Here is a 23240-nt window from a genome sequence, read left to right as displayed (position 1 = left end):
GTGCTTGTCAAGGGCAGTCAAGTCAGGAGTGAACCAGGGGCTATATCTGTTCTTAGTTCTACATTTTTTGAATGGAGCATGCTTATTTATGATCGTGAGGAAAGCACTTTTAAAGAATAACCAAGCATCCTCTACTGATGGGATGAGGTCAATATCCTTCCAGGATACCCGGGCCAGGTCGATTAGAAAGGTCTGCTCGCTGAAGTATTTTAGGGAGCGTTTGACGGTGATGAGGGGTGGTCGTTTGACCGCGGACCCATTACGGACGCCGGCAATGAGGCAGTGATCGCTGAAATCCTGGTTGAAGACAGCAGAGGTGTATTTGGAGGGCAAATTGGTCAGGATGATATCTATGAGGGTGCCATGTTTACAGATTTAGGGTTGTACCTGGCAGGTTCCTTGATAATTTGTGTGAGATTGGGGGCATCTATCTTAGATTGTAGGACGGCCGGGGTGTTATTCCAGTTTAGTTCACCTCACAGTGTGAACTCTGAAGATAGATGGGGGGCAATCAATTCACATATGGTGTCCAGGGCACAGCTGGGGGCTGAGGGGGATCTATAACAAGCGGCAACAGTGAGAGACTTATTTCTGGAAAGGTGGAGTTTTAAAAGTAGAAGCTCAAACTGTTTGGGCACAGACCTGGATAGTATGACAGAACTCTGCAGGCTATTTCTGCAGTAGATTGCAACTCCACCCCCTTTGGCAGTTCTATCTTTACAAAAATGTTGTAGTTAGGGATTGAAATTTCAGAATTTTTGGTGGCCTTCCTAAGCCAGAATTCAGACAAGGCTAGGATATCAGGGTTGGCAGAGTGTGCTAAAGCAAAGAATAAAACAAACTTAGGGAGGAGGCTTCTGGTGTTAACATGCATGAAACCAAGGCTTTTGTGGTTACAGAAGTCAACAAATGAGAGTGCCTAGGGGAATGGGTGTAGTACTGGGGACTATAGAGCCTGGGTTAACCTCTACATCACCGGAGGAACAGAGGAGGATTAGGATAAGGGTACGGCTAAAGGCTATAAGTACTTGTTGTCTGGTGCGTTGGGAACAGAGAATAAAAGGAGCAGATTTCTGGGTGTGGTGGAATAGATTCAGGGCATAGTGTACAGACATGGGTATGGTAGGATGTGAGTACAGTTGTGGAAAACCTAGGCACTGAGTGACGATTACATTTACATTTAAGTCATTTAGCAGACGCTCTTATCCAGAGCGACTTACAAATTGGTGCGTTCACCTTAAGACATCCAGTGGAACAGCCACTTTACAATAGTGCATCTAAATCTTTTAAGGGGGGGGGTGAGAAGGATTACTTTATCCTATCCTAGGTATTCCTGAAAGAGGTGGGGTTTCAGGTGTCTCCGGAAGGTGGTGATTGACTCCGCTGTCCTGGCGTCGTGAGGGAGTTTGTTCCACCATTGGGGGGCCAGAGCAGCGAACAGTTTTGACTGGGCTGCGCGGGAACTGTACTTCCTCAGTGGTAGGGAGGCGAGCAGGCCAGAGGTGGATGAACGCAGTGCCCTTGTTTGGGTGTAGGGCCTGATCAGAGCCTGGAGGTACTGAGGTGCCGTTCCCCTCACAGCTCCGTAGGCAAGCACCATGGTCTTGTAGCGGATGCGAGCTTCAACTGGAAGCCAGTGGAGAGAGCGGAGGAGCGGGGTGACGTGAGAGAACTTGGGAAGGTTGAACACCAGACGGGCTGCGGCGTTCTGGATGAGTTGTAGGGGTTTAATGGCACAGGCAGGGAGCCCAGCCAACAGCGAGTTGCAGTAATCCAGACGGGAGATGACAAGTGCCTGGATTAGGACCTGCGCTGCTTCCTGTGTGAAGCAGGGTCGTACTCTGCGGATGTTGTAGAGCATGAACCTACAAGAACGGGCCACCGCCTTGATGTTAGTTGAGAACGACAGGGTGTTGTCCAGGATCACGCCAAGGTTCTTAGCGCTCTGGGAGGAGGACACAATGGAGTTGTCAACCGTGATGGCGAGATCATGGAACGGGCAGTCCTTCCCGGGAGGAAGAGCAGCTCCGTCTTGCCGAGGTTCAGCTTGAGGTGGTGATCCGTCATCCACACTGATATGTCTGCCAGACATGCAGAGATGCGATTCGCCACCTGGTCATCAGAAGGGGGAAAGGAGAAGATTAATTGTGTGTCGTCTGCATAGCAATGATAGGAGAGACCATGTGAGGTTATGACAGAGCCAAGTGACTTGGTGTATAGCGAGAATAGGAGAGGGCCTAGAACAGAGCCCTGGGGGACGCCAGTGGTGAGAGCGCGTGGTGAGGAGACAGATTCTCGCCACGCCACCTGGTAGGAGCGACCTGTCAGGTAGGACGCAATCCAGCGTGGGCCGCGCCGGAGATGCCCAACTCGGAGAGGGTGGAGAGGAGGATCTGATGGTTCACAGTATCGAAGGCAGCCGATAGGTCTAGAAGGATGAGAGCAGAGGAGAGAGAGTTAGCTTTAGCAGTGCGGAGGGCCTCCGTGATACAGAGAAGAGCAGTCTCAGTTGAATGACTAGTCTTGAAACCTGACTGATTTGGATCAAGAAGGTCATTCTGAGAGAGATAGCGGGAGAGCTGGCCAAGGACGGCACGTTCAAGAGTTTTGGAGAGAAAAGAAAGAAGGGATACTGGTCTGTAGTTGTTGACATCGGAGGGATCGAGTGTAGGTTTTTTCAGAAGGGGTGCAACTCTCGCTCTCTTGAAGACAGAAGGGACGTAGCCAGCGGTCAGGGATGAGTTGATGAGCGAGGTGAGGTAAGGGAGAAGGTCTCCGGAAATGGTCTGGAGAAGAGAGGAGGGAATAGGGTCAAGCGGGCAGGTTGTTGGGCGGCCGGCCGTCACAAGACGCGAGATTTCATCTGGAGAGAGAGGGGAGAAAGAAGTCAGAGCACAGGGTAGGGCAGTGTGAGCAGAACCAGCGGTGTCGTTTGACTTAGCAAACGAGGATCGGATGTCGTCGACCTTCTTTTCAAAATGGTTGACGAAGTCATCTGCAGAGAGGGAGGAGGGGGGGAGGGGGAGGAGGATTCAGGAGGGAGGAGAAGGTGGCAAAGAGCTTCCTAGGGTTAGAGGCAGATGCTTGGACTTTAGAGTGGTAGAAAGTGGCTTTAGCAGCAGAGACAGAAGAGGAAAGTGAAAGGAGTGAAAGGATGCCAGGTCCGCAGGGAGGCGAGTTTTCCTTCATTTCCGCTCGGCTGCCCGGAGCCCTGTTCTGTGAGCTCGCAATGAGTCGTCGAGCCACGGAGCAGGAGGGGAGGACTGGGCCGGCCTGGAGGATAGGGGACATAGAGAATCAAGGGATGCAGAAAGGGAGGAGAGGAGGGTTGAGGAGGCAGAATCAGGAGATAGAAAGATGAAAAAGGTTGCGTCTCTGAGGGCACCAAAGTTGCGTGGGGGGGGTGAGACAAAAGAGCTATCTAAGGCATGTTGAGAGGGACTGAGGGCTCTACAGTCCAATAAAACGATAAGAACTAACCGAGACAGCCGTAGACAAGGCATATTGACATTAGAGATCGGGAGAGCTAAGACAACAACGGGTAAATGGCGATGACTGGGCAGAGAGGGTCAGTTAGGTACATACAGGACCTGAGTTCGAGGCTGGGGACGACAGATGAACAAAAAGAGGTGCAGTGTCAATGGACAGTCCAGCAGGCATTACCTGTGTAGCCGAGTGATCATAGGGTCCAATGAGCAGCAATAGGTGAGTCAAGGAGCCGTTCGGTAGTCACTACTATGCTAGGCAAGTGGGAGACATGGCGTTCAGAAGCTAGCGGGCCGGGGCTAGCAGATGGGTCATCGGCGACATCGCAACGGAAAAGCCTGTTGAAACCACATCAGATGATTACATCGGCAGACCAGTCGTGATGGATCTGCGAGGCTCCCTGTTGACAATAAAGGGACCAGGCCAATTGGCAAAAGAGGTATTGTAGCCCAAGAATTAGCTGAAAAACTTTATCGGCTGGCCGGGAGATGGGCCTAGCTCGGGGCTAGCTCAAGGCTAACTGGTGCTTGCTTTGGGACATAGCTACTCGGTTGCAGCTAGCTAGCTGCAATGATCCGGTGTAATGGTCCAGAGCTTGCGGCAGGAATCCGGTGATGTGGTAGAGAAGAGCAGTTTGATATGCTCTGGGTTGATATTGTGCTGTGCAGACTGGCAGGTATTGTCCGAGCTAAAGCTGGCTGGTATCCGAGCTAAAGGTGAAGACCGCTAGCAGTGTCTAACAATAGCTAATAGCTAGTAGCTAGTTAGCTGGCTAGCTTCTAATGGAGGTTCCAGATATAAGGTATAAAAATAGCTGATCCGTAACACATTGGGTGAGGCGGGTTGCAGGAAAGTATATTTAGCTCTTAGATGGAAGGTGAGAGTAAAATATATACGATATATACGAGAAAAAAATCTTGAAATTTAAAAAAAATATATATAATAATAATAATAATAATAATAAAAGTGTAATAAAAATTAGCAGGCTTTCAAATATTCAGCAGTTTGAAAATAAAAGAGCAGGCAAATGTGTATGTGTCCACCATTCTGTGCCTGTGTGCATTTGTGTGTATATAATCACAGGACTATTATGTTGGGTCATTCGCTGTCTTGCCCAAAGGATTGTCCTCGCAAGCAAGGAGGGGAAGAATAATAGAAATGAATAGAATATGATGGAGGGGAAGAGCGATAGAAATTGACATCAGCATGAATATTATTACATTAAGAAAATTGTGTGTGGGCAAATAGAATCACATGACAAAACCACACTGATACAACCGTACTGATAGACTTGGTAACATTCACAAGTAGTAAGAAATGTAATGTAGACACAAAACACACTCCAGACTTAATGTTCTGTTCTCAATATTTCCAGAAAATGTATTGTATTTTCCTCACCGGAGGAGTGAACAACATTGCAGCTACACTCTTAGAATAAAAAGTGCTAACTAGAGCCTAAAATGGTTCTTGGGCTGTCCCCATAGCCCTTTGAAGAACCATTTTTGGTTCTAGGTAGAAACCTTTTGGTTCCAGGTAGAACCCTTTCCAATCCATCTCTTATGGGGACAACCGAAGTACCATTTCGGAACCCTTTTTTCTAAGAGTGTATACTCAAACTACAGCTTTACCTAAATAAAACAAAACAACGTAACTACTGATTTCCAAGTAGTTTCCAAGTAGTTGAAAGCAAAGTAGGAACAACCTCCAAAACATTGGAGGAACACTGCTTCAGTCTGAGGAACATTTTCTTCAAACTCACTATGTATTTCAAACAGCACAGAGAAAGGCTGCCATTTCTTGACATTCCATTAAATGAACTGGTGTAGCTTCCACATGGATAGCTGCGGAGGGGGGGAGTGACATGCACAGGAAAGGCTGGCATCAGACTGCCATCTAGTGAGGGCACAGGAATCTTATGGCCATGCGGCTCCAGTCAAAATGACAAAGCCACCTGCATGGCCATTACTAAAACATGTATGTCCAGCTCCCTCCAGCCTTATATGTGGAGTCACAATGATGAGCTCTCACACACACACACAGCTAAACCATAATATTTATTGGTTTATTGTGGGCAATGCAACGAGTGAAACTGACGCTTGTTTCCTCTTTCTCATCAGTCTTTTTTTAGGCAAGGGCCTGTCTGTCAGAGGTCAGGGAGGTCAGCGTAATCATTGGAGGAATACGATTAGCATATCTTAGCGGTAATTGAGTCGTTTTGCTAGCGGCCAGTGTGAGGGAGATAAAAAGGGAAGGAGGGAGGGAGGAACAGAGGAGTGACTAAAGATTGATTGTCCCAGCATGAGCATTCATTAGATTCTGGAGAAAGGATGCTGAGAGGAGGAGAGGAAGAGGGACAATGGATAGAGAAAGGGGGTGAGAGAGCGAAAGAGAGGGTGGTGATTTCTCTTAGTATACCCCACTCCCTCCCTCTCTCTCTCACACACAAACACACACACTCTCTCTTTCTCTCTCTCACCAAGTGTGTTGATCGTTACCCATTTACACTGTCCCACTGGGAGTTTCACGGTGTGCTGAGGTGCTAGAGAGAGCTGGCAGAGATGCAGTCTACAGTTAAGAGGTAGACAGACCAAAACATCCTAGAGCACACATACCTTTTCTGATTGGCAAACAGACGGACTGTCAGCATCATTCTAAGGCCAAACACTCACACATCATCTTAGCACTCCCTCCCAAACAAATCTGCTATTTTTCACATGGGTGCTCAGAAATGCAATGGATCTTAAGAAATATCCATTTGAATGTAATTGTCATCTGACATTAACCATCACAGGAAGACAGGAACAGGGAAATACTCCAAACGCATTTGGTGTCATTTGATAAATAAATGTGAATGTGTGAGTTGGTCTGGTATGTCATTATAAAGTCCTATGTGCCGTCTTCCCTCCAAGCGGAGCGTGTTAGCTGGCTCCCAATAGCCCCTGAGGTAAATCAGCTCCATTTATTGTCTCCATTACCTGGGTGTTCATACATCCCCCACCAGATGCTTTCCATTTGGTAGCGGATCATCAAAGTGTGACTGACAGATGTCAGATCTGATTAGATTCCCACCAAGCAACGCAGTGCCAAGGTGGAATCTCTCTCTCTCTCACATCCTCCCTCTGTAATGCAGAACACCTCCATCCGCAGCTCTCAAATGTCAGCCATGAAATGAAACAGACATTCCAAATGAGGGCACAGCTTGAGCTAATACCCCATTACATGTTTACTTCATCTCCCCGGATGTGTCTGGATTCACTGCTATAACCGCTCCATGTCTCTATCTTCTATCCAGAGAGAGAGAGAGAGAGAGAGAGAGAGAGAGAGAGAGAGACAGATAGACAGACAGACAGACAGACAGACAGACAGACAGACAGACAGACAGACAGACAGACAGACAGACAGACAGACAGACAGACAGACAGACAGACAGACAGACAGACAGACAGACAGACAGACAGACAGACAGACAGACAGACAGACAGAGAGACAGAGAGAGAGAGGCAGTTACACTAGGAAAGACTGCCCAAACATTTCTGTCCCCCAAATCAGGGCGACAACCCAACTTTAGGAGTGGACGGGATACTTGTTTTTCTATTCGAACCCCTGTCCCCCAGCCCAGTTCCCCTCCTCTTAGGCCAGCCTCTGAGACAATCACAGACTGGTGCCTCCTACTGTTTATGGGTGACATGGTGCCACAGTGGCCTCTGACTTCAGTGCCAGAAGCAGCAGCTAATGGTAATTAGTGAGTCCCTTTGTCCTTGAGGTTTGGACTGGTTCCCCTACTCCCCTGTTGACCAGACCATAAGGGAGACTTCTCCAACTGTGCTATCCATCTAGCTAAAGAAAATATACTGTTAGAATTGTATCATTCACACACAAGTATATAAAACATTTCACATACAATTAAGCTCTCTAATAATTACATAATTAAGAGGTGACAGTATTTTGGTTATTTTTATTGGCAAGTTAATGCCCCTAATGTTCCAGCTTACAAACGTTATGTTCCAGCTTACAAATGTCACATCCCCAGCACAGTTTCCCTCCCAGCCCTGTTACTCTCTGTTGTCTTGTTGCTTTGTTGTTGTTGTTGTATTCCCTGTGTTCAGCATGGTGATAACGGCATGTGTGAACTGTGAAGTGTTCTTAACCGGCCCCTTTGTGTTCAGGGTCCTCCGTTCGATTGGTAGTCAACCGGCACACAGAGAAGACAAATGCACAGTTCATATCCCTCTGACCACACATAGAGAATACTGCTGCTGGGCCAGAGGTTTTCCTTTCCCATTCCTCTTTCTCTCCTCTCCCCTTCTCTTCTCTCCTCCCCCCTTCTCTTCTCTTCTCTCCCCTTCTCTTCTCTCCCCTTCTCTTCTCTTCTCTTATCTCCTCTTCTCTTCTCTTCTCTCCTCTCCCCTTCTCTTCTCTCCTCTTCTCTTCTCTCCTCTTCTCTTCTCTCCCCTTATCTTCTCTCCCCTTCTCTTATCGTCTCTTCTCTCCCCTTCTCTTCTCTTCTCTTCTCTTCTCTCCTCTCCCCTTCTCTTCTCTCCTCTCCCCTTCTCTTCTCTCCTCCCACCTTCTCTTCTCTCCTCCCCCTTCTCTTCTCTCCCATTCTCTTCTCTTCTCTTCTCTCCTCTTCTCTTCTCTCCTCTCCCCTTCTCTCCCCTTATCTTCTCTCCCCTTATCTTCTCTCCCCTTCTCTTCTCTTCTCTTCTCTTATCTTCTCTTCTCTCCCCTTCTCTTCTCTTCTCTTCTCTCCTCTCCCCTTCTCTTCTCTCCTCCCACCTTCTCTTCTCTCCTCCCCCTTCTCTTCTCTCCCCTTCTCTTCTCTTCTCTTCTCTTCTCTCCTCTCCCCTTCTCTCCCCTTATCTTCTCTCCCCTTATCTTCTCTCCCCTTCTCTTCTCTTCTCTTCTCTCCCCTTCTCTTCTCTCCTCTCCCCTTCTCTTCCCTTCTCTTTTCTCCCCTTCTCTTCTCTCCCCTTCTCTTCTCTTCTCTCCTCTTCTCTCCTCTTCCCTTCTCTTATCTCCTTCTCTCCCCTTATCTTCTCTCCCCTTCTCTTCTCTCCTCTTCCCTTCTCTTATCTCCTTCTCTTCTCTTCTCCTCTGCTTTCCTTCTCCAGTCCTGTCTTCTCTGTTCTTATCTGTTAGCCTGTATTTTTTCAATAGCCAGCAGATTTTTCACATCTCTGCGAGTTTAGTGTTCATTGGCCTCTTGCTGTCCCAGTCTGAGTTGGATATGGTAAAGTGTAGTGTATATCAAAATAAGTGACACAACACAAAAATATGAGGATTTAAGCAATTGGACTTGTTATGGCTGACTAGTAAACGGACCCTGAAAGTACACCTGCTCAGAGTGATGTCAACCGAGTAACGGCTTCAGACAGCTCCGCTAGATTGTATTTCTTCGTCTTCATCTGATGTTTTTGGATGAAGGGGAGAGAAACATACTACAAAGCATCTCTATTTCCTTTCGCTCAGATGTTCTCTTAGAGACCCTCCAGAAAATGATAGACCACAGTCAATCATCACATGCTGTCAGAGAATTGCATTGTGCTCTAACCCCTGGTCTACACCCAACACTCTTCTTTAGTCCTTTAGGTTCTTTGTCATGTGGCTTCTGCATTAGCCAATGACGGTTTGAGTCAGTGTTTGGAACTTAGAATGGAGGGGTGGGGCCGTCTGACAGCACGGCGATGTCGTTCCATTTTCCTCTTTAGATCATCCAGCACGTAACACAATGTGACAGGCAAAGCCGACTCCGGAAATCAAAGCCTTCCTTTAGCTTCCACATTCTCCGAATGGAAACTATTTGAGTGGCTTAGAAAAACTTCAAAGCCGTGGAGAGAAGGGGGGCTTTTTAATTTCAGATAAGGCCCTGGAGCTGAATGTGAACTGCTGGAAATGTAAAAGTTCACATCTTAATCGACGTGACCAGGCTGAATTGAGAAGTGAAGAACTCATCTCCAGAGTCCCTGTTTTTTTTATTTTCTTCTAGTCGAAAGATGATGCAAAACCCTCTGCGGGATGGAAAGAGAGAGAGAGAGAGAGAGACAGAGAGACAGAGAGACAGACAGACAGACAGACAGACAGACAGACACTTCCTAACCTCCTGCCAAATGTATGACCATATTAGAGACACATATTTCCCTCAGATTACACAGATACACAAAGAATTTGAATCTATTTTGATAAACTCACATATCTACTGGGTGAAATACCACAGTGTGCCATCAAAGCAGCAAGATTTGTGACCTGTTGCCACAAGAAAAGGGCAGCCAGTGAAGAACAAACACCAGTGTAAATACAACCCATATTTACATTGATTTATTTTCACTTTTGTACTTTAACTATTTGCACATAATATGACATTTGGAATTTTGGTCCACATACTGAATTATGGTCCACATACTGAATTATGGTCCACATACTGAGCTATGGTCCACATACTGAATTATGGTCCACATACTGAATTATGGTCCACATACTGAGCTATGGTCCACATACTGAATTATGGCCCACATACTGAATTATGGTCCACATACTGAATTATGGTCCACATACTGAATTATGGTCCACATACTGAATTATTGTCCACATACTGAATTATGGTCCACATACTGAGCTATGGTCCACATACTGAATTATGGCCCACATACTGAATTATGGTCCACATACTGAATTATGGTCCACATACTGAGCTATGGTCCACATACTGAATTATGGCCCACATACTGAATTATGATCCACATACTGAATTATGGTCCACATACTGAGCTATGGTCCACATACTGAATTATGATCCACATACTGAATTATGGTCCAAATACTGAATTATGGTCCACATACTGAATTATGGTCCACATACTGAATTATGGTCCACATACTGAATTATGGTCCACATACTGAATTATGGTCCACATACTGAGCTATGGTCCACATACTGAATTATGGCCCACATACTGAATTATGATCCACATACTGAATTATGGTCCACATACTGAGCTATGGTCCACATACTGAATTATGATCCACATACTGAATTATGGTCCAAATACTGAATTATGGTCCACATACTGAATTATGGTCCACATACTGAATTAGGGTCCACATACTGAATTATGTACCACATACTGAATTATGGTCCACATACTGAATTATGGTCCACATACTGAATTATGGCCCACATACTGAATTATGGTCCACATACTGAATTATGGCCCACATACTGAATTATGGTCCACATACTGAATTATGGTCCACATACTGAATTATGGTCCACATACTGAATTATGGTCCACATACTGAATTATGGTCCACATACTGAGCTGCTAAGTCGACCTTCTAGAAGAAGCAATGAAGTCACTGCCACTTCATGTGTTACACTATTTTCTTTCATTAGGATTGTGTGTGTGGTGTGGTGTGTGTGGTGTGGTGTGTGGTGTGTGGTGTGTGTGGTGTGGTGTGTGGTGTGTGGTGTATGTGGTGTGGTGTGTGGTGTGTGGTGTGTGGTGTGTGTGGTGTGGTGTGTGTGGTGTGGTGTGTGTGGTGTGTGGTGTGTGTGGTGTGGTGTGTGGTGTGTGTGTGTGTGGTGTGTGGTGTGACGTGGTGTGTGTGGTGTGGTGTGACGTGGTGTGTGTGTGTGTGTGTGTGTGGTGTGGTGTGACGTGGTGTGTGTGGTGTGGTGTAACGTGGTGTGTGTGTGTGGTGTGGTGTGGTGTGGTGTGGTGTGTGTGTGTGGTGTGGTGTGGTGTGACGTGGTGTGGTGTGTGTGTGGTGTGGTGTGGTGTGTGTGTGTGTGTGTGGTGTGGTGTGACGTGGTGTGGTGTGTGTGTGTGTGTGTGTGTGTGGTGTGGTGTGACGTGGTGTGTGTGTGTTTATATGTTTTGTCTGCAACATTTATCTTAATTAAGAAATGAAAGCAGAGTTGCTGTCACACACTATTAGACGATCAATGCATGATCTTGTTTGTTGCTGTTGTATTCCCAGTATGTTGTTGTGTCCTTGTTTGTTTTCCAGACGTACAGTAGTTCAGGAACAATGGCCACCTCTAGTCTGACAGAGCATGATAAGACAGAAACACACATTGTGGAACTCTCTGAGGCGAGGATAACCCCACTCCCTATAGCCTCGCTACTCAGATGACAAGTTTGCCGGGGCACTTAGCAGAGTCCCTAAATAGCAGCAATGTTGTGTGAGTTTCTGCACCGAGGAGAGTAGAGAGATGGGAGGCAGAGGGAGACTGAAAGAGAACACATTGCTCAGTGTCTCCCTGAGAGAGCAGAGGCTATAGGAACAGCGGAATTGGAGTGTTGGGGCATTAGGCAACAACAGCATTCTTGGCTGCTACTCTCACTGTATGCAGACTCCAGTGGTCTAGATAATACCTGCTGTGTTTATTCCAAAGGCCTGAGCTATGGTCCACATACTGAATTATGGTCCACGTACTGAATCATGGTCCACATACTGAGCAATAGTCCACATACTGAGCTATAGTCCACATACTGAGCAATGGTCCACATATTGAGCTATGGTCCACATATTGAGCTATAGTCCACATATTGAGCTATAGTCCACATATTGAGCTATGGTCCACATATTGAGCTATAGTCCGCATATTAAGCTATAGTCCACATATTGAGCTATAGTCCACATATTGAGCTATAGTCCACATACTGTATGATTGACAACTCTGCCCTGTCCTCTTTACACCTGCTGGCATAGTTAATAGTGAACCCAAAGCAGACAGACATTAACACTTTATTTACAACTAACTGTGAATAAGCTACTCAACTATCAACTAACCCTAACCCTAGCAAGTGGTTACATATCAACAAAGTTGCTGTTGATAGTTTGATGATAGTTTGAACATCTATAGACTATCAATAGGGGACTGTGGGATCTATGACAGTCAGGTGATGAACAAATGTGTCTCCAATAAGTGAGTGCATCACAATAACCTGTAGTATGAAATCAAGTCTCCCTAGCTGCCTGTTGATAAGGCAATTCCCACACTTGGAAATTACCTGAATTTACCTAGAAATCGCTTGAAAATACAAGGGACTGAATGTTGTGCATGCGGTCACAGCAAACAATAAATTAGAGAGGAAGAAGAAGGATCACCAAAAAAAGAAAGAAGAAAACAACAATAAATCTATTTGTAAGGTTGGGCTCAGTAAGATAAATAATTATATTGGACTATTTGATTATGGGTTAAGGAGCTAGTTAATTCCCCTTAGCAGGCAAACAGGCCTTTGCTCTCTCTCTGCAGACTAATGATGTGGGCATTGGGCCACACAGCAGAGCTGCATTAGGCTTAGTGTCATTTACACTGACTGATTATTCTCTCTCTCTCTCTCTCTCTCTCTCTCTCTCTCTCTCTCTCTCTGTCTCTCTCTGTCTCTCTCTGTCTCTCTCTCTGTTTCTCTCTCTCTCTCTCTCTCTCTCTCTGTCTCTCTCTCTCTCTCTCTCTGTTTCTCTCTCTCTCTCTCTCTCTCTCTCTCTCTCTCTCTCTCTCTCTCTCTCTGTTTCTCTCTCTCTCTCTGTCTCTCTCTCACCAGAGGAAGGTATAATTTATTGAGTTGTGCTTGATCAAGTCTGTCTGGATAACTCAATCACATACAGTGTCTGTCTGGCACAAGAGATATCTCTGAGCGACATTAACCCTGAATGAGTAAACTCAGCTACACAATAGTCCGCTTAACACTACTAAAGATTGGGCAAAGGCTCATGGTGACCAAACATGGTGACTAAATAATATAATAGAATCTAGGAAAACATGTAATAATGCTCTCATACCTCATTAACCACAATACAATTAGGTTAAGGATAGTGAAGTCATCTGATAAACTAAGATTTATCAGTTGCTGAGGTTTATCGGTTGCTGATTTTTTAAGATTACTTGGGAAGATAGAATGTGTAGCTAGCTATGCCTACTGTCTGTCAAACAGTACTATAAGCAGAGAATAGAAGAATGAACCCCAAACTACCACAAAGGGACTACTGAGGAACCTTTTACCCACCCAGCCTGAAACATTTGCGAGGCAACATCGACCCAAACATCCCCATTCTCTGACCTGCGACCAGGGGGGCACTACATTTATTTTACATTGACTGCCCTCCCCAGTTTCCAGGCTCTGTTCTTTCGTGTAGCCACATCGACCCAGAGTGAATGGGCCCTGGGCCCCAGGATCCACAGGTGGTGGCATTGACCCACCCCAGACTGAGAGCAGAATCCAGGGGAGAGGGGGGGTTGGTGGGGGTGGTCTGGTGAGATCGACCACTCAGGGTGGATGTTTCTCTCTCTTACAGATCCCATCAATATGTCTCTAGGTACTAACTGACTGGGTAGGGGACAATAGACCTTTCATGTTCTCTTTCTTTCTTCTGCATCCTTCTATTCTTCTCTTTAGACTGTAGATAAGAGAATAAAGAAATGCCCTGAAATACACTTCTGGTTTTATTGATTATTTTCACTGTGTACCATGGCTATGATATTTTTCTTTCTGTTATTATCTTGTCATGTCCTTGAGATAGATTGTACAAGTGCATTACAGCTTTTACATCCACTAGTAACTGTATTGCATGATTTCTTAGCCAATCAAATACTGACTCTATCATAAAATGCTCTATTTATGTCTGGCATTCTGGACAGTTAAACAAATGTAATTCAAGGGTATTGAGTTGGGTCTTATTCCTGTACTGTTTTGCCTTGCTCAAGGCAGGCTGCTGGGGTTTGTTTCTCTGTGTCAAATTGTAGCAAAACAACCCTGTAGCGATCATAATCCTGTGGTCCACGACACTCGTCCGAAAACAGCACAGTGAATTCCATACCTCCGCTTTCAAACGCCTGTTTTTCAACACTTCAGAGAGGGTTGACTGGCTGGCTCCGGGCAATGGAGTGCCACGCACACACTCAAAACACACAGACAAACACACACAAAAAAAACACACACACACACACACAAGCAGTGAAATAATGGAATAGTCAGGGGCAATGGGCAACTTTACAAACAGGAGTGCTTACTACATTACTGCAACAGAAGTGGATAGGGAAATGTCATGGTTCTAGAATGTAGATGTATTCAAATGGCCTGGAGTGACAGATGGAAACACATGTCTCTGACATCACTAATGATGGATGGTTCTGTGGTTTCCAGAACACCAACAAACTCACCACAGTCTACCTACTGCGGAAGGACATCATTTTCTATTTGCTTTCTATAACATGCGTTCTTATAGAGTGCCCTGGGGGAAAACCTGTGCTTCATCCAATTCATTAAATAACTACAGATGGGGACACATATGGTTGGGAGAGTGAAGTGTACACTTCCTTACCAAAAGTATGTGGACACGTGCTTATCGATCATCTCATTCTAAAATCGTAAGCATTAATATGGAGTTGGTCCTCCCCTTTGCTGTTGTAACAGCCTCCACTCTCATGGGAAGGCTTTCCACTAGATGTTGGAACATTGCTGTGGGGACCTGTTTCCCTTCAGCTTTAGTGAGGCTGGGCACTGATGTTGGGCGATTAGGCCTGGCTTGCAGTCGGCATTCCAATTCATCCCAAAGGTGTTCGATGGGGTTGAGGTCAGGGCTCTGTGCAGGCCAGTCAAGTTCTTCTACACCAATCACTACAAACCATTTCTGTAAGGACCTCGCTTTGTGCACGGGGGCATTGTCATGCTGAAACAGGAAAGGGCCTTCCCCAAACTGTTGCCACAAAGTTGAAAGCGCAGAATTGTCGAGAATGTCAATGTATGCTGCAGGGTTAAGATTTCCCTTCACTGGAACTAAAGGAGCCAGAACAATTATTCCTCCTCCACCAAACATTACAGTTGGTACTATGCATTAGGGCAGGTAGCGTTCTCCTGGCATCACCCAAACCCAGATTTGTCCATCGGACTGCCAGATGTGAAGCATGATTCATCCCTCCAGAGAACCTGTTTCCACTTCACCGGAGTTCAATGGAGGCGAGCTTTATATCACTCCAGCTGATGCTTGGCATTGCGCATGGTGATTTTAGGCTTATGGCGGCTGCTCGGTCATGGAAACCCATGAAGCTCCCGACGAACAATTATTGTGTTGTTGTTGCTTCCAGAGGCAGTTTGGAACTCGGTAGTGAGTGTTGCAACCGAAGACAGGCGTTTTTTACACGCTACGAGCTTCAGCACTCAGCAGTCTCATTCTGTGAGCTTGTGTGGCCCTAACACTTCGCAGCTGAGCTGTTGCTTCTCCTAAACATTTCCACTTCACAATAACAGCACTTACAGTTGACCGGTGCACCTCTAGCAGGGCAGAAATTTTATGAACTTACTCTTTGGAAAGGTGGCATCCTATGACAGTGCCATGTTGAAAGTCACTGAGCTCTTCAGTAAGGCCATTCTACTGGCAATGTTTGTCTATGGAGATTGCATGGCTGTGTGCTCGACTTTATACACCTGTCAGCAACAGGTGATGCTGAAATAGCCAAATACACTAAATTGAAGGGGTGTCCACATACTTTTGTATATATAGTGTACACTTGTTTGCTGAATGTAGGCTATAAACAATACCCATATGCACAACATGGAGTGGATATGGAGAATAGGAATATAATAGTGGCCTTACAGCATTATAGTCCTTGGCCACACATACTTTAATGTCAGTTTCCCAAATGTATTGAAGTGGAAAAGGACATTAGTGTTTAGTTTACAACATCACTCAAGCCGTGCACACACACACACACACACACACACACACACACACACACACACACACACACACCTGTCATCACTGTTCGAATTACTTCATTCTTCTCACCCATTGCAATAATCTCACGCTGTGCTGACAAACTCCCACTGGTGCTGCCCTCTATCACACACAACACACACAGACAGACACATGGAAAGACACATGGAAAGACACATGGAAAGACACATGGAAAGACAGGCTCCCGCTGGCTTTCGTTAAGGTGATGACGGTTCACCTTCAGCTATGTGGTGCTGCGTTAGTCAACAGCTCCCTCTCCTCATTTCTTCTCTTATCTCTGCCGTCCTCCCACCATCTCCCTCCCCGCCCCTCTCTCCCTTCTTTCCTTCCCTCCCTTCCATTCCACCCTCCACTCGACTCCCTTCACCTTCTCTGAGGCCTGTATCATTTCTCTCCTCAACAGCTGAATCCTTCCCTCCGCTCTGTGTCTCTGGGTGTGGGGATACGCTGTCTGTCTGTCTGTCTCCTTTTTATTTTTCTTATTTTTCAGAGGTTTTTGGTTTTGAAATGCCGTAACTCACAGAAGTTTGATTTGAAGTATGGGATGGGCAACCACTCCAAAAGGTAACAGACAAATGAATTGATTAAACTATACCCCCACACACACTGGCTGTACCAGTCATTTACCACATTCACCACAGTGCTGCCTGTTCTTAGTAAACGGATAGAGAAATTTGTGTTTGGACAAATTGAATGCAATTTGTCAAAGGACAAGTTAACTGTATTCTAAAACATGCATCCTGTTTGCAGTAAAGCACTAAAGTAATGCTGCAAAAACTGGTGCCAAACAATTATCTTTTTGTGCTGAATACAAAGTGTTTGTAATGATTAAGGCCTGGTGAGTTTTTTGGGATAAAAATAAACAGAATGTAGCTAAGCACAGGCAAAATCCTAGTGGAAAACCTGGTTCAGTCTGCTTTCCACCAGACATATTTCAGATTTTACCTTTCAGCAGGGCAAAAACCTAATACACAAGGCCAAATCTACGCTGGAGTTGCTTACCAAGAAGACAGTGAATGTTCTTAGAGAGCCTGTTTATTTCTCTATTTGGTTAGGTCAGGGTGTGATTTGGGTGGGCATTCTAGTTTTCTATTTCTTTGTTGGCCGCCTATGGTTCCCAATCAGAGGCAGCTGTCTATCGTTGTCTCTGATTGGGAATCATACTTAGGCAGCCTGTTTTCCACCTGCGTTTGTGGGATCTTGTTTTTGCACAGTTGTTGTATAGCCCTGCAGAAATTTACGTTTGTTTGTATTTTGTTGTTTTGTCAGTGTTTTGTTTACATTTATCATGAACACGTTCCACGCTGCACTTTGGTCTCACTCATTCAACGACGGACGTAACACAGAGTTACAGTTTTGACGTAAATCGCCTGAAAAAGGTTGTGTAGCAACGATCAACAACCAATTCGACAGCACTTGAAGAATTTTGAAAATAATAATGGGCAAATGTTGCACAATCCAGATGTGGAAAGCTCTTAGAGACGTACCCAGAAAATCTCACATCTGTACAGTAATAGCTGCCAAAGTTGCTTCTACAAAGTTGGGTTGTGAGTACTTATGTAAATGAGATATTTCTGTCAGTTTCTACGGTAAAAATGTTAAAACATTTAATTATTTTTGAAGGCACTGTATGTCTGTTTTAACAATATGTTCTGCGTTTTTGACACAGATCAACTATACCACTTGTCCAATCTTGACTACTGTCCGGTGACATGGTCAGGTTCAGCAAAGAAAGACCTAGAAAAGCTACAGCTGGCTCAAGACAAAGCAGCACGCTTTGTCCTTAACTGCACACAAGGAACTAACTTCAACAACATGCATGATAGTCTTTCATGGTTGAGGAGAAATTGTATTTTTAAGAAAAATGTGTGTCTTGAAAATGCCTAACCACCTGTAAAATCTAGTTGCATAGACTTCAAACAGACATACATACCCCACCAGACAAGCCACAATGGGTTTCTTCACTGTACTCAAACCAAGAAAAGTTTTAAGGCATCACTCATTTATGTACAGATATAATGGAATGCTCTGCCACCAGAGGTTACTCAGGGAAAAAGCAAGTTCAGCTTTAAAAAACAGACAAAAACATAATGAATCACAGCGCCACATAAAAATCTGTCACTTTAAGCTAGAGATATGTTTTGTTTTTGCATTGGATGCATCTCAATCTACCACATCTGCTGTGAAAGGTGACTGAGCTAGAGCGACCATGAGACATCCCGAAAATCGGTCTTTTGACAAAATCGTCTGTAGCTTCCGAACGGTTTGCCCGACAAAACTATCTTGTTAAGATGAGACTTTTGCAAACACAATGGTGTTCTCCATTTTGCTCTACGACCCCCACAAGCGTCTTGTGACTGGTCTGAAGTCGATACAGCCGATCTGCCATCTTCTGTCTGTGGCGTCCGAACAGTTTCGGTTACACGTGTACAAACACATACATTCAGGCCTGAAAAGACTGAATGTCCGCTCTTACTAGTTGAAAGAAATTATGGAAATATATATGGAGACTTTTAGTGCCAAAAATGAGGGGTTAAATACAAGTAAAAAGAATAAGACAAATGTTTCCTGATCTGTCTTATATCTCTCAGATATAGAACAGACACTTCAGAACAAACTTTCTTCAGATTTTCTGTGGGGACTATCTGTTGTTCCATGTAGTGAATCTGTTATTCAGTGCGTTTGTATGGACTAATAGCAGTATGGACAAATAAAATGTTTCATCAAATAATTGTTTTATATTTTTTGGGAAGCTTCAAGGGGTTCTTTCAAGGGGTCTTTAAATCCAAAATCAATGAGCAAAATAATCCTTGGTATGACCTTAAAACAAATCCATATATCTCAGAAGGACCACCCTCCCCCGGCATAGACAGGGCTTAGACTGTAATGGGTTAACTGTACTGTCTATAGTGTGTAAATAGTATTTTTGTTGTCTCTTAGTATCTTCCAATATAGAATTCTTGTTTTAAATTGAATTTTTAATTTGGAGTTGAATGTAATATCTTATACTGTTCTTGTCTATAACTGCTCTGTACTTTGTCATGTATTTGTACATTTTATGTGGACCCCAGAAAGAGTAGCTACTGCACATGCAGTAATAATATCCTAATAAGCTAAACTAAACCACACAGGGACTGTGGTATCAAAAATTGGATTTAGAAAGTAAAGTACCATTTACCCATTGGAAATGTCTGTCCTAGAGCAAGAATTACAAAACTTGTGTTGAACAGCTATTGCGTTTTAGTCCGTTTTCTATTCAATGTAATATTTTGTCTCTTTGTTTTGTGTGCCACGTTATCATGACAACCCTGGGGTATACTGGTGTAAATAAAGGCTGATAGGGAACTGTTTGTAAAATGTATATCTAAGGAGTACTGTATCAAGACTTGTCTGTGAGACTCGTCATCTGAAGATCCCCACAGAAAGATAAGGCCTCAGTAGGACCACCACACATCTGTTGTCTAAGTGTTATTGGACTGTTTTCCTGTGTGTTCATTGGTTTCCACGACGCTGTCTATCGTCAGACATGTTCTACAGTGAAGATGAAGATCCCCACAGAAAGATAAGGCCTCAGTAGGACCACCACACATCTGTTGTCTAAGTGTTATTGGACTGTTTTCCTGTGTGTTCATTGGTTTCCACGACGCTGTCTATCGTCAGACATGTTCTACAGTGAAGATCAAGATTCAACACAAATTAAATCACTGTACTTACTTTAGTGCTACCATTTTTCTTTATGGATTATGTAGTATGTTGAGATTTATCATTTCATATAAAAAGCGACTAGAACTTCTACATCTCTGCCTGTCAGCAGCCTATTCTCTATCCCTATACCAGGGAAATGTGGTTGTGCATCAGCAGTCACTCAATTAGCCCATGTCGGCAAACATTTTTTAGATTGGTAAATTAGTCTAGTGGCCAACTATCTAAACTTGTAGTAAGCATGGTAGAATCATCAGTCATCATATTAAAAAACTGCATACACGGCCTCCCGAGTGGCACAGCGGTCTAAAGGCACTGCATCGCAGTGTTGCAGCATCACTATAGCCTGGGGTTTGATCCCAGGCTGTGTCACAACTGGCCATGACCGGAAGTCCCAAAGGGCGGTGCACAATTGTCCCAGAGTCGTCCGGTTTAGGGAAGGGTTTGGCCGTGGGGCCTTTACTTGGCTCATCACGCTCTAGCAACTCCTTGTGGCAGGCCGGTCGCCTGCAAGCTGACCGTTGTCGTCAGTTGAACGGTGTTTCCTCCGACACATTGGTACAGCTGGCTTCCGGGCTAAGCGAACGGGTGTTAAGAAACGGGGCATGTCTTGACCTTCACCTCGTTGCAGCGATGAGACAAGATTGTAACTGGATCGCATTGGATATCATGAAATTGGGGGGAAAAAATGACTATGGGAAAATGTGTATAATTACAGAAATTTTCTGTTATAAAATTGCTAATCTTCTCTCCGCTTCATGGTAAAATGGGCAAAATTGCAGAAAAAAAATGTCTCTCTTCGCTGTCACGAGGGGCCCGCTAAAATGTTTTGCTCGCAAGGTGGTGTGGGTACGTAGACCCATGAGACACTGTGGCCCCTTGTGATTAGATCTGGGGGTTTTTTTGTGGTCCCTACCCCCTTCAAAATTGTCCATCCCTGCCTTGGACAGATGAAAATGCACACTGGAAGTGGCAAAGTGCAGACTGGCTGGATTGGTTGTGACTTCAGATCAATCATTTGCATCAGAGCCCGTGTATAAAGCTATATACTTTATATGCACTTCTCTCATCATTGTCAATCTCCTTCTGTCATTGCTCCAGATGACAATAGAGGAACCTGCCCACTTATCAGTCTAATCACATCCCCTATCACAAACACATACAGACACACACATGGGGAGACGGCTGGTGCTGGTGCTGGTGGTTTCTTCATAAAGGAAACAGTATGCGGTCTTACCCAAATGTTTTAGTACATTTCATTACAGGGCCATTTACAGTTACAATCCTAGTCCAGAGATCCATCTGGACATATGTCCACCCCAACCCAGTTCACTCCCCTCTCTCCTCTTCTCTCTCAGGTCTCAACACTGACGTGACTTCGTGCTGAATATAAATCAACATGCTGGACGTCTTAGTCACTTATGGACACACAACTACATTTGCCTACATACACACACACACACACACACACACACACACACACACACACACACACACACACATACACACACGCTCAAATAAGTCAACATTGAGAAAGATAAAACACAGCTACCTGTGAAACCCTTAATAACTTCAGAGAAGAACATTCAGCACAAGAACAAGAGAGAGAGAGAGAGAGAGAGAGAGAGAGAGAGAGAGAAAGAGAGAGAGAGAGACAGAGAGAGAGACAGAGACAGAGAGAGAGAGAGAGAGAGAGAGAGAGAGAGAGAGAGAGAGAGAGAGAGAGAGAGAGGGGGAGAGAGAGAGAGAGAGAGAGAGAGAGAAAGAGAGAGAGAGAGAGAGGGGCGAGAGAGAGAGAGAGAGAGAGAGACAGAGACAGAGAGAGAGACAGAGACAGAGACAGAGAGACAGAGAGAGAGAGAGAGAGAGAGAGAGTAGAGAGAGAAAGTAGAGACAGAGAGAGAGAGAGAGAGAGAGAGACAGAGAGAGAGAGAGAGAGAGACAGAGAGAGAGAGAGATAGAGAGAGAGAGAGAGAGAGAGAGAGAGAGAGAGAGAGACAGAGAGAGAGAGAGACAGAGAGAGAGAGAGAGAGAGAGAGAGAGAGAGAGAAAAACATTCACCCTGATAAATCGGTACAGGGACACATTGATTAGCCAAACCCCATGCATAGGCATTACCTCTTAAAATCGCACCCCTTTTTTCAATTTTCGCCTAAAATAACATACCCAAATCTAACTGCCTGTAGCTCAGGACCTAAGGCAAGGATATGCATATTCTTGATACCATTTGAAAGGAACCACTGAAGTTTGTGGACATTTGAAATTAATGTAGGAGAATGTAACACATTAGATCTGGTAAAAGATAATACAATCAAAAAAAAATACACTTTCTTATTTATTTATTTATTTGTCATCTTTGAAATGCAAGAAAAAGGCCATATAAATCAGATAGGAGTTTAGGCACAAATTAGATTTTGGCCACCAGATGGCAGCCGTATGTGTGCAAAGTTTCAGACTGATTCAGTGAAGTATTACATTACTACACTATATTTTGTATCAAGTCTGCCAGGAGTTTTTCCAAATGAGCCGAATTGGTCAATTGATACATAACTATTCAGAACATACTAAAATCCTATGGTAATAGAGACAGCAGTAGGGGTCAAACTGTAGATCCCAGTTCCTACATTTGAATAAAACAAATTTTATTAAACAAAAATATGCTACCTTTTATCTCTGGGACCTCAAAGATGACAAATCGGAGCAAGATTACTGAATGTAAGCGCATAATTTACCTTCAGAGATGAATGTATCAAACTAGTTGCCGTGATAAAAGTTTCTCTCCACAAACAATAGCATGGTATTTTTTCACTGTAATAACTAGTGCAAATTGAACATTGCAGTTAGATTAACAGAAATATAAGCTTTCTGCCCATATAAGACATGTCTATGTCCTGGAAAGTTGGCTATTACTTACAAAGTCATTCTAGTCACATTAGCGCACGTTAGCAACAACCGTCCCGGTTTAGGGAAACCGATCCCATAGAGGTTAATGATTTAACTACATGTTTTCATAGAGTTGTCCTAGATAATCTATTAGGGTGACATCATCAACAATACAACAGCAGGCCACTAGACTAAAGGAACACTTGATCTGTTGTTTCCCACTGCTCCTCTCATCCATAATGCTGTTTGCTGTAATTGCTCTTGAGAGGAGAGGCTGTCATTATGTGAGCATTGGTATGATTATTAACAAGGAGATTGTTACGGCGGTGAAATGACAATCTGCAATGCACTCTGGGAATTAAAATGTCAACTGCACTTAAAAAAGACACATCTTTCACACTGTTTGAAATGACATACTTTGATCACTCTTC

Source organism: Oncorhynchus nerka, linkage group LG14 (assembly GCF_034236695.1).
Source record: "Oncorhynchus nerka isolate Pitt River linkage group LG14, Oner_Uvic_2.0, whole genome shotgun sequence".
In the NCBI taxonomy this organism is placed as follows: domain Eukaryota; kingdom Metazoa; phylum Chordata; class Actinopteri; order Salmoniformes; family Salmonidae; genus Oncorhynchus; species Oncorhynchus nerka.
Note: the sequence above shows the minus strand (reverse complement) of the source record.